Source organism: Schistocerca cancellata, chromosome 5, assembly GCF_023864275.1.
Source record: "Schistocerca cancellata isolate TAMUIC-IGC-003103 chromosome 5, iqSchCanc2.1, whole genome shotgun sequence".
Lineage (NCBI taxonomy): Eukaryota > Metazoa > Arthropoda > Insecta > Orthoptera > Acrididae > Schistocerca > Schistocerca cancellata.
In genome coordinates this window covers 288360432-288373381 of record NC_064630.1, presented here as the reverse complement: position 1 = coordinate 288373381, position 12950 = coordinate 288360432, and positions in this window count along the sequence as shown.

The following is a 12950-nucleotide window of genomic DNA, read 5'->3' as shown; positions in this document are numbered from 1 at the left end:
ATTTTCCATTATTTGGGGTAAATAATTTATCTGATAACCCTCTGAATCCGTATTATTTTCAGCCAAATACAAAGTAATGTGCATCAATCTTTGAAGCACATTGCTCCATCGTAAACTTTCTTTAGAAATTAGCTTTTGTTCTTCCTTGTCAATAGTTAATCCAGCTTTAAACCTGATTTCAGCTTCAGTCCATTGAGTAAATGCTTTTTTGTGGTTAGGACTATTTTCATGCAGTTTCAGAGCTTCACTTAAATGTTTCCAATTTCTGAAACCCACAGTGGTAGTCAAATTAGTAGTTGATTTTAAATCAAACAGTCGACAACAAAAGCAAAAGACAGTGTCGTTTGATACAGAATAAACTAGCCACCGTCGTCTGATAGTTTCTTCGTTTGATAGTTTTCTTGTGTAATGAGTTGAAGAGAAATGACGCCCATTTTCATCTTTTGGAAAGTTATTTAGACATACTTGTGAGGGTCCACATATTATAATGTGATCTATATCTCTAGCATTAAGTACTTTTGGCCACGTACCTACATCAGAAACATTGTATTCTTTTATTGCAAGAACGTTGATACTTTCATCGACCACAGATGTCATGTGTTGATTTTGACTTGGAGAAATATCAGAGGATTCATGCAAAGATGTACTGCGCTGGTCAATTTGATCACCTTCAATAGGTGATTGTATATTTTTTGTGTATAATTGTTCACAGTCTGAAGAAATATTTGCTGATACATGGACTTTTAATTCAATATCTGAAGTATTTGCCTTAGAATTTCCTTTAAGGTACTTATAAATATTCATGTGCTTTTTAGTTTCTTCAAGAACTTTTTCTTTTTCAGCTTTTCTTTTCCGATTTTCTGAACCAGAAAGCTTTTTTTAATCATTTCCTTCTCTTCTGGCATTATTTAATAATTTGACAAATTATTGCTTGGCCACTGCTCTACTTCGCGACCACAATATTCGATCTATAACAAATAAAGAAATTCACCTATCAGTAGACGTAACTAGAAAAAAACCTGAACTGAAAGATAAAAATGTTTTTCGCACTTACCAGAAAATTAAAATGTTGACACAGTCACGACACTCGTTTCACTCACAATTATTCAGCCACGAAAACATGACCGCTGCCTCCGACTCTTACTGACAATTACTGACATGCGGGTGCAAATCGTAGCGCTGACAACATATGCAGTCTAACAAACATTGTGTGGCGCTGTATTATTTCAGTACGTTAGGGGAGAATTCTCTATGAATGAAGTGCACGCATTGCATGATCTATTAATTAATGTACATGAGTCATTAAGTCACAAATATTCGATATAAATACATTTGTATTAATTAAATCATAATGTAATGTATATTTCACAGTCTGTATTTTCTTTTATTTGGAGCGACCGGTAGTTTCTGTTGTGAACGAGAGATGGTGCGGCTGCATGGGCTCTTTCTTGTTGCAGTTCTTGAAACAAATAAGAGAGGCGCTTTGGTAGAGCCCGTGCTAGCCCGCGTCAAACATGGATGGTTGCAGACAATACGAAGATTGCATTCAGCAAGATTTCTCGTCTGCTACCCCGAATTCATCGCGCATTCGTGAGATTAGTGACGTATGTTGAATGAGACTGAATAATATTTTAGTTTCGCGAAATGGGTGGTTGTAAATTGTAATTTTTTTTTACATGCGTTTAGTACGTGGCGCCCCTTGGGCCCCGGCGCCCTGGGCGACCGCCCGGGTCGCCCCACCCTAAAGCCGGCGCTGGTCTGTGGGAAGAATGATTGTCAGCAAACCTCCGTATCAACTCTAATTTCTCCTAATTTTCTCGCTGTGGTGATTTCTCGAGTCATTTATGGGAGGAAGTAATATGTTGTTCGACCCTTGCCAGAACGTACTCTCTCGAAATATCAGTCGCAGACCTCCAAGCCTCTCCGTGTCAGACAACGCCTCTCTTGTAGCGTCTACGACTGGAGTTCGTTGAGCACTACCCTTAACGTTCTCACACTGAGTAAACGACGTGAAGAAAAGCGCCGCTTGTCGATGGATCTTGTGTCCCTCTTCTGTTAATTCAGACTGGTAAGTTTGAATGAGTAATACTGAAGAATCTGTCGAACAAGTGTTTAGTAGGCCTCTTTCTTCGTGAATGAATTAAATTTCCTTAATATTCTTACGATAAATCTCAGGCAGTCATCTGCTTTTCCTGCTGTTGCTCCTTGGTGGTCATGCCGCTTTAGGCCGCTCCACATAGTTACTCCGAGGTAAGGTATTTTACGGAACCAACAGTGTAATTGTGCAGTAATGGATTTCTTCTGCTATTTATGCGTAGTATGTTACATAAATTTACCTTAAGTGTCCACAGCCAGTCCCGCCACCATTCGTCAATCTACTCTAGACCGTCGTACAATTTGCTAAATTTTTCTGGCTTAGGTGCCTTCTTATAAACAACCGCATCACCTGCAAACCGCCCCATACAGTTTCTGACGTTATCCACTAGATGATTTATGTATATTGTAAAGAGTAACGGTTCTATCATAGATTTTTGCGATAATCCTGAAACTACCTTTACATCTAATCATGGAACAAGTTTTCAGAGCCGGAATTCTGTGACAAACACTTAGTTTTCTAATGATGGAGACATCTTCAGAGGCTGCAGCGGCTCTGGTAGACTGAAACTACTTCAGCATGCCAAACTATTTATGTGTATCCAAGCAACGCTCTAATTGTGACTTCAGGGAACCGCTGCGTCAGATCAATGAGTCGCGCTGACATGTGTTACGCAGCTTGTTGTGAAGATGTGCTGGTGCTGTTTCCATTGTTTAGCCCTAAGAACTACAACGCGCCTTATTTCAGTGCTCCCTATTCTAAGTGAAAGTGATTTTTTTCTTTTTTTCTTTTAGAATTTCCTGGCCTCTGTGTACATCCTGGTACAGTAATGAAACTGGTTTCTCGGATACTACGGTTTTATCAAGGTTTTCTATGTTACGATGTTATAAGAAACCCGAAGGCGTAAAAACAACTTTAACAGAAAAGAACAAGCATTGAAATTAGATACGTTGTGGGCCTTAATGCTAAATAAAACAAACACGTGCCCGCAGCAAGCTCCATAACAAATGTGAGCGCAATTTTGCTATCTGAGTCAACGGTCTCACAGTAACGAACTGACATTTGCTTGGATACGTGTAGACAGTTCGGCTTTATTGAACTAATCTGAGTTTTTAACTGCTTTCTGAGTCGTTACGCTTTTTGAGAATGTCTGCAGCTATGGAAGAAGAAACTTAGGCAGAAAATTATGCCTGGGGCCAAGATCTAACGACCATAAAACAAACACAACTGAAAATACTTTTACATCTGTCGATTCTGTTCCTTTAAGAGCGATGTGTCAGGATGAATCTGCAAGGAAGTCTAGCCAAAAAATTAGTTACGATACTCTTAAACTAGAACTTTTTTCACTAAATGATAGTGCGGAACTGTATAAAAAGCCATCCTCAAGGCAAGAAACATGATATTAGCCAGAGCGCTGATGTTTACGGCGCTCTGGATCTCATATTATTTACGCAAGATCTCAGTGTGCCTAATGAATGATGATTTTCGCAGGTATTTTCGGTTTCCAGAAGGGTAAAGCGTGGGCTTATTCGTTTTATAACAGATCGACGTCAGCGGAGTAGAACTATAACACGTGCATCTGTCCTACGGCTATCCTCGGGAACGGGTGTGACTTGTGATTTATTCCAGTCGCTAGGTGCCATTAGTTGCTCCTGCGGCCTATTACTGACTAGTGCTAGATAGAGAGGAATTTCTTTTGCTTAATCTCTATAAAATTTTACAGGTTCCTCATCTGCTCCAGATGACAGTAAGACCTTTTGCGGTGAAACAGTTCCGAAAGAATGAATCCAGCATTTTAGCCTTCTCTCGGTTCGTTTTATGGGGAGCAGAATTTGCCTTTCAAATCATCATCTTATTTTAATATGTTATCTCTCTACATTCCATGCTTTACTCAGATTCCGATATACTGTAGAACTGATACAGGAAATAATTATGCAAATTATTCGCCTCTCTGTTCGAACTATTGCGTTAATATAATATTTACTGGTCCATCCTCTGTGAGGACGATCATGGACGAATGAATATCCAGAATCGCTGCATTTCGTGTACATCTTTCTAAAACATCAACATTATGTTAAGCTTGCATTAACAGTTGCAGATGAGCTGAGAGATAAGTGAAGTGCTGCATAGTATCATTTACAAGATGCATATGTTTTTCAACAGCTGACTGCCTTTTGACTTTCAATCTTGTAATTGGTATGACGGTGTCAGCTAATATGTCCTATGTTATGCCAGCCTCCATCGTGGATGAACACTGACACCCTTTGACCTCAATTATTTATTGGATATATTCTGCACTCTATTTTCCCCTACAGTTACCTCAACACTGTTTATAGCACTACATATCATTAGCTTCGATTCCCCTACTTTCCCGTTTCCCTCACTGTTTAGCATTAACTATCAAACGACACAATGCTCTGAAAGTACATTCTCAATATGTTTTTTCTCGGATTAAGCCCAGTTTTTCATTATAACAGGCTTTTTGCTAGGAATGCTTTCATGGCATGTGCTAGTCAGCTTTTTATATCATGCTTGCCTCGATTTTCATGTGTTATTTAGCTTCAAAGTTAGCAGAATTCCCATATATCATCTTCTTTATCAAAATTTCTGTCGTCAATTTTTTTGGTAGTTTCATTTCTCGTACTTTATTGTTTCTTCGGTTTATCCTCAATCCACATTCTATACTCTCTGAACTGTTCACACTAACCAACAGTTCCTAAAGTTAATCTTCACTTTCACTGAGGATAGCAGTATCATGAGCTAATCTTATGGTTAATAACCTCATGCCGGCCACTGTGGCCGAGCGGTTCTAGGCACTTCAGTCCGGCACCGCGCTGCTGCTGAGGTGACAGGTTCGAATCCTGCCTCGGACATAGATGTGTGTGATGTCCTTAGGTTAGTTAGGTTTAGGTAGTTCTAAGTATAGGGGACTGATGACCTCAGATTTTCTGTCCCTTGGTGCTTAGAGCCATTTGAACCATTTCAATAACGTCATGCGCTAATTTTAATTTCGCCCTTGAAAGGTTTTTGTATTTCTAAGTGTTTAGACAGTGTACAGTTTCAACTGTGATCTGCATCTCTGTCTTTTAGCCTTTTTAATACAAGTACTCCGTTCTTGGTCTTCCGTTCTTATCGTTCCCTCTAGGTTTTTACACATACCGCACATTACCTGTCTTTCTCTACAGCGGATTGATGGTTTAAAGCAACTTGTACCTTGTTACATTGTCAGAAGCTATTTCTCGGGTGCATTCACCTTTTATAAAGACAAAACAATCATCATCAAACAGACCCTCACTTTTGTTTTCCAATCTTCTGCATGCCATTCGTATCAGCAACTTTTAAGCTGATTGTACGATAGTTTTCGCGCATGTCTAACCTTGCTCTGTTGCTGTATTTTTCAGAACGTCTGATGGTCGATTTCATGTCTCACAAACTGTACATACGAACTGAAGAAATGTTACCAGTGCCTTCCATCCTATTTCCTCTTAAGTCATCCAAAGTTCTGTTTAACTTCTCTCGATACTGGTTCCAGTTTCTTATTTTATCACGTCTTCAAACATTTCCTGTAAAGCGCAGATGCCTTCAGTGCAATCTCTCCATCTTTTCACACTTTTCCCTTCCCCTCTTAATGTTGACACCTTTATTTCTAACTTCCCTTAAAGTTGCTTTCACTCTTCTATCTGCTGAATCAGTCCTTTCTTTTTCGGTTTACTTACTATTTCCCTACAACAATTTCACTACAGCCTCCTTATACTTCCTACTTATTTATTACATAAGTGACTTACATTACCGTATTTCTGTCATAACCTGTCTATTTTCGACCTGAAATAAAGTCGTCTCGGGTACAGGGTTACGTTATGAAAATTGAAACAAAATGAAGGTGTTTCGACCGGCTTCGCAACGGTCCTCTTCAGCGCGAATAACTGCCAGATTCTGAAGATGGCTTCTACTTATACAGCGTCCAGTTTGGTCCTCAGGTTCTTATACATGTCACAATCTAGAATGCTATGGGAAAAAGTTTGCTATGGCGTGGTGGCGGTGAAGGGTAGACCATTGCTCGTGATACCTTGCATGAGATTTATAGGTTTTTTTCCCTCTGCCAACCTCTTCATCTCGCGGTAGCACTTGCAACCTACCTCCTCAGTTCTTTGCTCGATGTATTCAAATCTCTCTTTTCCTCTACAGTTTTTACTCTTTCAACACCCTCTAGTGCCATGGAAGTCATTCCCTGATGTCTTAACGGATATCCTTCCATCCTGTCCTTTCTCCTTGTCAGTGTTTTCCATATATTTCTTTCCTCGACGATTCTCATTCCTTACCTTATCATTCCAACAACGTTTCAGTATTCTTCTGCAACATCACATCTTAGAAGCTACGATTCTCTTCTTTTCTGGTTTTCCCACAGTCCATGTTTCGCTACCATGCAATGCTGTGCTGCAAACGTACATTCTGAGTAATTTCCTTCTCACATGAAGGCCTATATTTCATACTAGTAGGCTTCTGTTGGACAGGAATGCCCTATTTACCTGTGCTAGTCTCCTTTTCATATCCTTCCTCCACCCGTCATGGATTATTTTGCTGCGAAGGTAGCAGAACTCCTTAACTTCATCCACTAAGTCATCAACAATCCTGATGTTAAGTTTCTCGCTGTTCTTATTTACGGTACTTCGCATTACCTTACCCTTCTTTCAATTTACTCTCAATCCGTATTTTGTATTAATTATACTGTTCCTTTCATTCTGTTCATTCTGCTCGTCCTGTAACATTTTATTTCACCATCACCGAAGACAGCAGTGTTAGCAGCGAATCTTATCACTGGTGTCATTTTACCTTGAATTGTAATTCCACTCTTGAATATATGTTCTATTTCCCTAATTACTTCTTCATGTATAGTATGAACATTAGAGGAGAAGGACTGCGTAGGTACCTCACATCATTTTTAATCAGAACACTTCGTCTCCCAGTCATATTGTTGCCTCTTCGATCTTCTACATACTGTGCATGACCCGTCCTTCCCTATAGCGGACCCCTATTTTTCTCAGAATTTTGAACATCTTGCAACATTTGACATCATCGAACGCTTTTTCCAGGTCGACAGATCTTATGAACGCGTCTCGATTTTTCTGCGGTCTTACGTTATCAACCACAACATCGGAATTGCCACTGTGGATTTACCTTTCCTAAAGTCAAGCTGATCGTAATCTAACACATCTTGAACTTTCTTTGCCATTCTTCTGTACATTATTCTTGTAATTAACTTGGATGCATGAGCTGTTAAGCTGGTCGTGCGATAATTCTCGCGCTTGCCAGACCTTGCAATCTTCGGAATTGTGTATATGATGCTTTTCCGGAAGTAAGATGGTATATCGCCAGTCTCTTACAGTCTATAAACCAGTGTAACTATTTGTTTTGCTCCTATTTCCCTCAATGAATTTAGAAATTCTGATGGAATTGTGCCGTATTCGATCGTAAGCCTTCCAAAGCTCTTTTAAATTCTGATTCTACTGCTGTATTCCTTATCTCTTCTAATACGACTCCTGTCTCTATTCCTATCACCTGTCATGTTATTAGACAAGTCTTCCCCCTCACAGAGCCCTTCAGTGTATCCTTTCCACCTATTCCCTCTTTCATCTGCATTTAACAGCGATGTTTCCATTGCACTCTTACAGTTACGACACTTGATTTTAGAGTCAAGGAAGGTTGTTTTGAATTAACCGTTTAGTATCTTCAGATACTTTTCCTGTCTCTTCATCTTCGCCTTGTCAACGTGTATAGCCGCACTATCGTTGTTGGAGGTGTTTTGCTGCCGACACTGATGAGGTGCCCTGATCAAAAAATTTTCGAATGTGTGTGAATTCCTAATGGATAAAACTGCTGGGGTCGTCTGTCCCTGGACTTATACACTATTTAAACTAACTTATGATATGAACAACACATACAACTATTCCGAAGGAGGACTCGAACCTCCGGCGGGAGTGGCGCCGCACTCCGTGAGATGGCGCCTTGAACCACGTGGCTACTCTGCGCCGCTGTCCCGGTCACTTTGTAATTCGGTAAGACATTGCAAAAGGCGAGGAGCGACAGGTTGAACGGGATGTGCAGTATACTGAAAAAAGAATAAATGAAGAACATCAGTAAAAGTAAAGCAAGGGTCAGGAAATGTATTAGAATTAATGTAGGTGTTGCTGCATACATTAGATTAAGAATGAGACACTAAAAGTAGTAGACGAGTTCTCATAAGTGGGCAGCAAAAATAAGTGACTGTGGCCAAAGTAGACAGAATATACACAGTCCTGTCAAATTAATGTGACCACCTGTCAAACGCCTGAATAACCACATTTTACACCGCGGACTGCTGTGAGACTTGCAGGAAGAGTCAATGACATTCTGGAAAATTCTGACACGAATGTCGATCCATTCCTTGACCAGCTACGCTAGTTTCCTCACTTCCGGATCCACGTCGCGAGCAGATAGATCGACGTAGTTCCACAGATTATCGACTGGGCTTATATCCGGGGAGTTTGGCGGTCAGAGGAGTGCGATAAACTCATACCGGTACCCCGTTTTAGAGATGTCCTTTCATCTAAACTCAACTAAGTGCTTATTTATTATCGCAGTATCTCCAGCCTCAGAGGACTTGGAGCATGGTTCTTCATTCCTTAGTACTTCCGTTTCCAATTCTTTGCTCATTGATTCTCCCTGACTAGTCTCTTCAACTTCGACCTACCCTTCATCACTATTAAAATGTAATTTGGGACTCTATTTGCTGCTCTTACAATGCAGTATCTGATATCTGAAGCTCTGCTTGACCATGATGTAATCCAACTGGAATCTTCCCGTGTCACGTGGTCTTTTCCAAGTGTATCTCCTTCTCTTGTGATTCTTGAAGGGAGGATTCGCTGTTAATAGCTGTTAGTTATTGCAGAACTCAATTAGCTTTCTCCTCTGTCATTCCTACTACCAAATCCATACTTTCCCATAACCCCTCCTTCTGCCCCTTTCGTGCAGTCCCATTCCACTCCTCATTGACTATTACATTCCCATCTCTGTTTATTTACTGAACTACCCGATCAGCTTCACCACATATTTTATCTCTCTCTCTCTCTCTCTCCATCGTCTGCTTGTGAAGATGGCATGTATACCTCACATATTTTTGTCAGTGTTGGTTTGCGTCGATTCAGATGACAACTACGCTATCACTGAACTGCTCACTGTAACATGCTAGCAACCCTACCTTCCTATTCATAACGAATCCTATTCTCTTTATACCATTTTCTGCTGCTATTGATATTGCACTGTACTCATCAGACCAGAAAACGTTGTCTTACCGCTATTTCGCTTCACTGGCTTCCACTATATCTGGACTGAGCATTAGCATTTCCCTTTCCAGATTTTGTAATTTCCTTACGACCTTCAGACTACCGACATTTCTCGTCCTGACTCATAAAACATTATCCTCACGTTTTTTACTGAATTTTTCCCTTGGTCACCTCCCATCTGCCAGTCTCCTCCTGGTGAACAGAATGGAGGACTTGTCCAGAGTCTTTTGCCAATGGAGAAATCATAATGACACTTTTTCACTTACTGAGCATATGTCCTTTCGATACCCATTATGAGCCTCTAATTCAGTGGTTTCCATTACCTACGGCATCCTGCTGCCGTTGATTATTGTTGATTCTTCCACTTTAGTGGTAGTATCCACCTTGAGGGAAACAGAGAGCTCTGAAACACTGCCCGCTCCTTCGTCTTCTTTGACAAGGTCGTTGACAGAATGAGGGGTTCTTATGCTGAAGTGAAACTTCCTGGCAGATTAAAACTGTGTTCCGGACCGAGACTCGAACTCGGGACCTTTCCCTTGCGCGGGAAAGTGCTCTACCAACTGAGCTACCCAAACACGACTCACTCCCCGTCCTCAAAGATTTATTTCCGCCAGTACCTCGTCTTCTACCTTCCAAACTTCACAGAAGCTGATGCCGAAAGTCTTCGGCCGCCCTTGCTGACGATTTTTATTCAAAATTCAAGTGGTGGTGGGATTAGAACTTGGGATCCAGGGCGTTATGATTATTAATCAAAGACGCTCCACCTAGACCACAGGTGCAAACTTCTACACACTAGTGAATTGGTAGTAATGAAGGGTCGACTGTACGGTGGCACATGACTGGTTGTCAATAACAAATCGGCAGCTACGAACTTACAATGTTCTTCCTTCTTTGGTCGATCAGTTGAAGTATTTATTATGATACCAAAGTTTCTTCACAGTTACATGGTTAGCATATATTTCCTCTGTCCATTTTCTATGCTTGCCCCTTTTAAAGATGTCTATTTCTCTTCGACAGAACTGTTTTCTGTAATATTCATTTCCGCAGTACCTGCAGCCTTAAAAATCATTGCTTGGACCTTCGGCATTCATCCAAGTGATTCTCTTAAATTTCAGTCAACTCATTATTATTAAACTGTGATGTGTATCCATATCTGCTTGTGGAACGACTTACAGTCCACTAGAAGATTTTGTAATCATTGTCTTTTCATGATGTAATTATGCTGAAATATTGTTCTATCTCTAGAGTCTTTCCAACTACTTGTCTTGCGACTTTTGAAGAGTATTCGCTATTACTAGATGAATTTTTTTTGCAGATATGAATAGGACATTACCCTCTCACACCAACCCCATATTCTCTTGTCATTCCCTTCCATGCTCCAATGCCTTATGATTTTCATTTTCATTTACGTACTATATTATCCTTTTAATCCTCACAGATTATTTCTCGACTTCTTCATCTTCTACTTGAGAACTCGGCAGGTATATTTCAACTATTTTTGATGGCACTGGTCGCTGTCTGAGATTTATGATAAGAATAACCCCATCACTTGACTGATGGTAGAGTAGCTCATTGTCTGCTCTATTTTCCTTTTCATGACGAATCCTTCTACCAACAGACTGCCTCCCCTCCCCTCCTACCACCCACCCGCGAAATCCGAGTACCACTTTTTCAGTAACAACATTGTAACAATAGATATTTTCTGACAATATACATTACACGTTTTCAAAACAGTGGTTTTCATCGCCTTTGTATCCTCATGTCGTTGCTCATTGTTGCTCCTTCCGCCTTTTGGAGTGAGTATACCACCCCAAGAAAATGAGGGCGCTCCGAAGCCCTGTCCACTCCTCTCCTCAATTTGACAAAGCCGTTTACAGTACGAGAGTAACTCCCTATAACGGAAGTCTTTGGCCACCATCGTCGCTGATTATTTATTTACACAAGAAAACATGATTTTGAACCAGAAGGTAATGGCCGAAAAACTACTGAAATGAGGCTAGATTTCACCACTATGGTTGGAACTTTTTCTTATTCTTTTAAAAGATTGCTGGAAATATGATGCATTGGGGTGAATTCTGGCAGCCAGGATACTGAATATATGGTCCACACTACTCTACTTGAGTGTATAAGTTTTAGTCGCGTCGATAGAGATGCAGAAAGCATCAATTACCGAACATTATGTAGTATACGTTCCTTAGTGGAGAGTGTTTGTGAAACAATTAAGCACGCCAGATGTTGGCACGAAAAGAGGGCCGAGACAGATTGCTAATTTGGTGGGTATCTCGGCCTCGCTCGCCTCAAGTTTCCCTTCCTCGTGGAGCCAAAGGGGCATCACTGCAGCTGCGGCTGCTGTGTTGTTGTGCGGGGGAAGGGGCACATCTGTTCTGCGGGTTGCCCGAACTCCCGGAAGGAGCGCCTGTTAACATCTCTCTCGGACGTAAGTAACAGAGAGCGTGGGCCAGCGCTGAATATTAGCATGTAGCTGTTGCTCTAAATGGTCCGCTGAATTTAGAGATACTTCTGCAAATTGAATAAGCAATGCTGCTTCTCTTCTTGTTAGCTACAAGCGGCAGAATTACGCTACTGTACAGGAGAAGCTATAAGCCACATTCTCATGTGAAGATATATTTGTGTGAAAATGACTAACAGAAATAATAGTTTTGAATAAAAGGGGAATAAATGTAACCGTTAAAAGTCATTAAACGGAAACAGTATTAACTCTCACGGACACTCACATTCACTTTTCTTCAGAGTTATAACTGCTTCGAGTGCATTCTTAGGTTATACGGATGGATAAAGAATACAACAACAAAAATCGATATGATTCGTAAATACTTATTCCCCCAAAAGCTCATTTTTTTCTCGACGAGAATAGTATTGCGTTCATCCCCCGTAGAGGCCTGTATGTTATAATGGGGAGGCTAAGAGAAGTCTGGAAGAACTTTGCTCTGTGATCTTTGACTGCATTAATAGTGAGTTACCAAGATCTACTAAGCACCGCCGGCCGGTGTGGCCGTGTGGTTCTAAGCGCGTCAGTTTGGAACCGCGTGACCGCTACGGTCGCAGGTTCGAATTCTGCCTCGGGCATGGATGTGTGTGATGTCCTTAGGCTAGTTAGGTTTACGTAGTTCTAAGTTCTAGGGGACTGATGACCTCAGTAGTTAAGTCCCATAGTGCTCAGAGCCATTTGAACCATACTACGCACCTACACATATTTTCTGATGAGTTTCCAGGTGAGAACAAAAATATCTCTTTTAGATTTCTCGAAACCCTCGTTACTACTGGAAGGCTACAAAATATACGCTACTATTTTCACATACATGAGCATACTAATTTTGCTGTTATATGGAGGAAGATTCATACATCAGACGGAATTTATTGATTGCGTGAATATGTAGAATCAATAGCAGTTTGGAACAATAACATAAGATATACTGTGAAGGTGGTATAAACAGCATACATATTTCAATTTCTTAATTGGAGGCCAACATACTTCAAGAAATCTGTACTTTCACTGGAGTCTTCGAGAAGAAGAG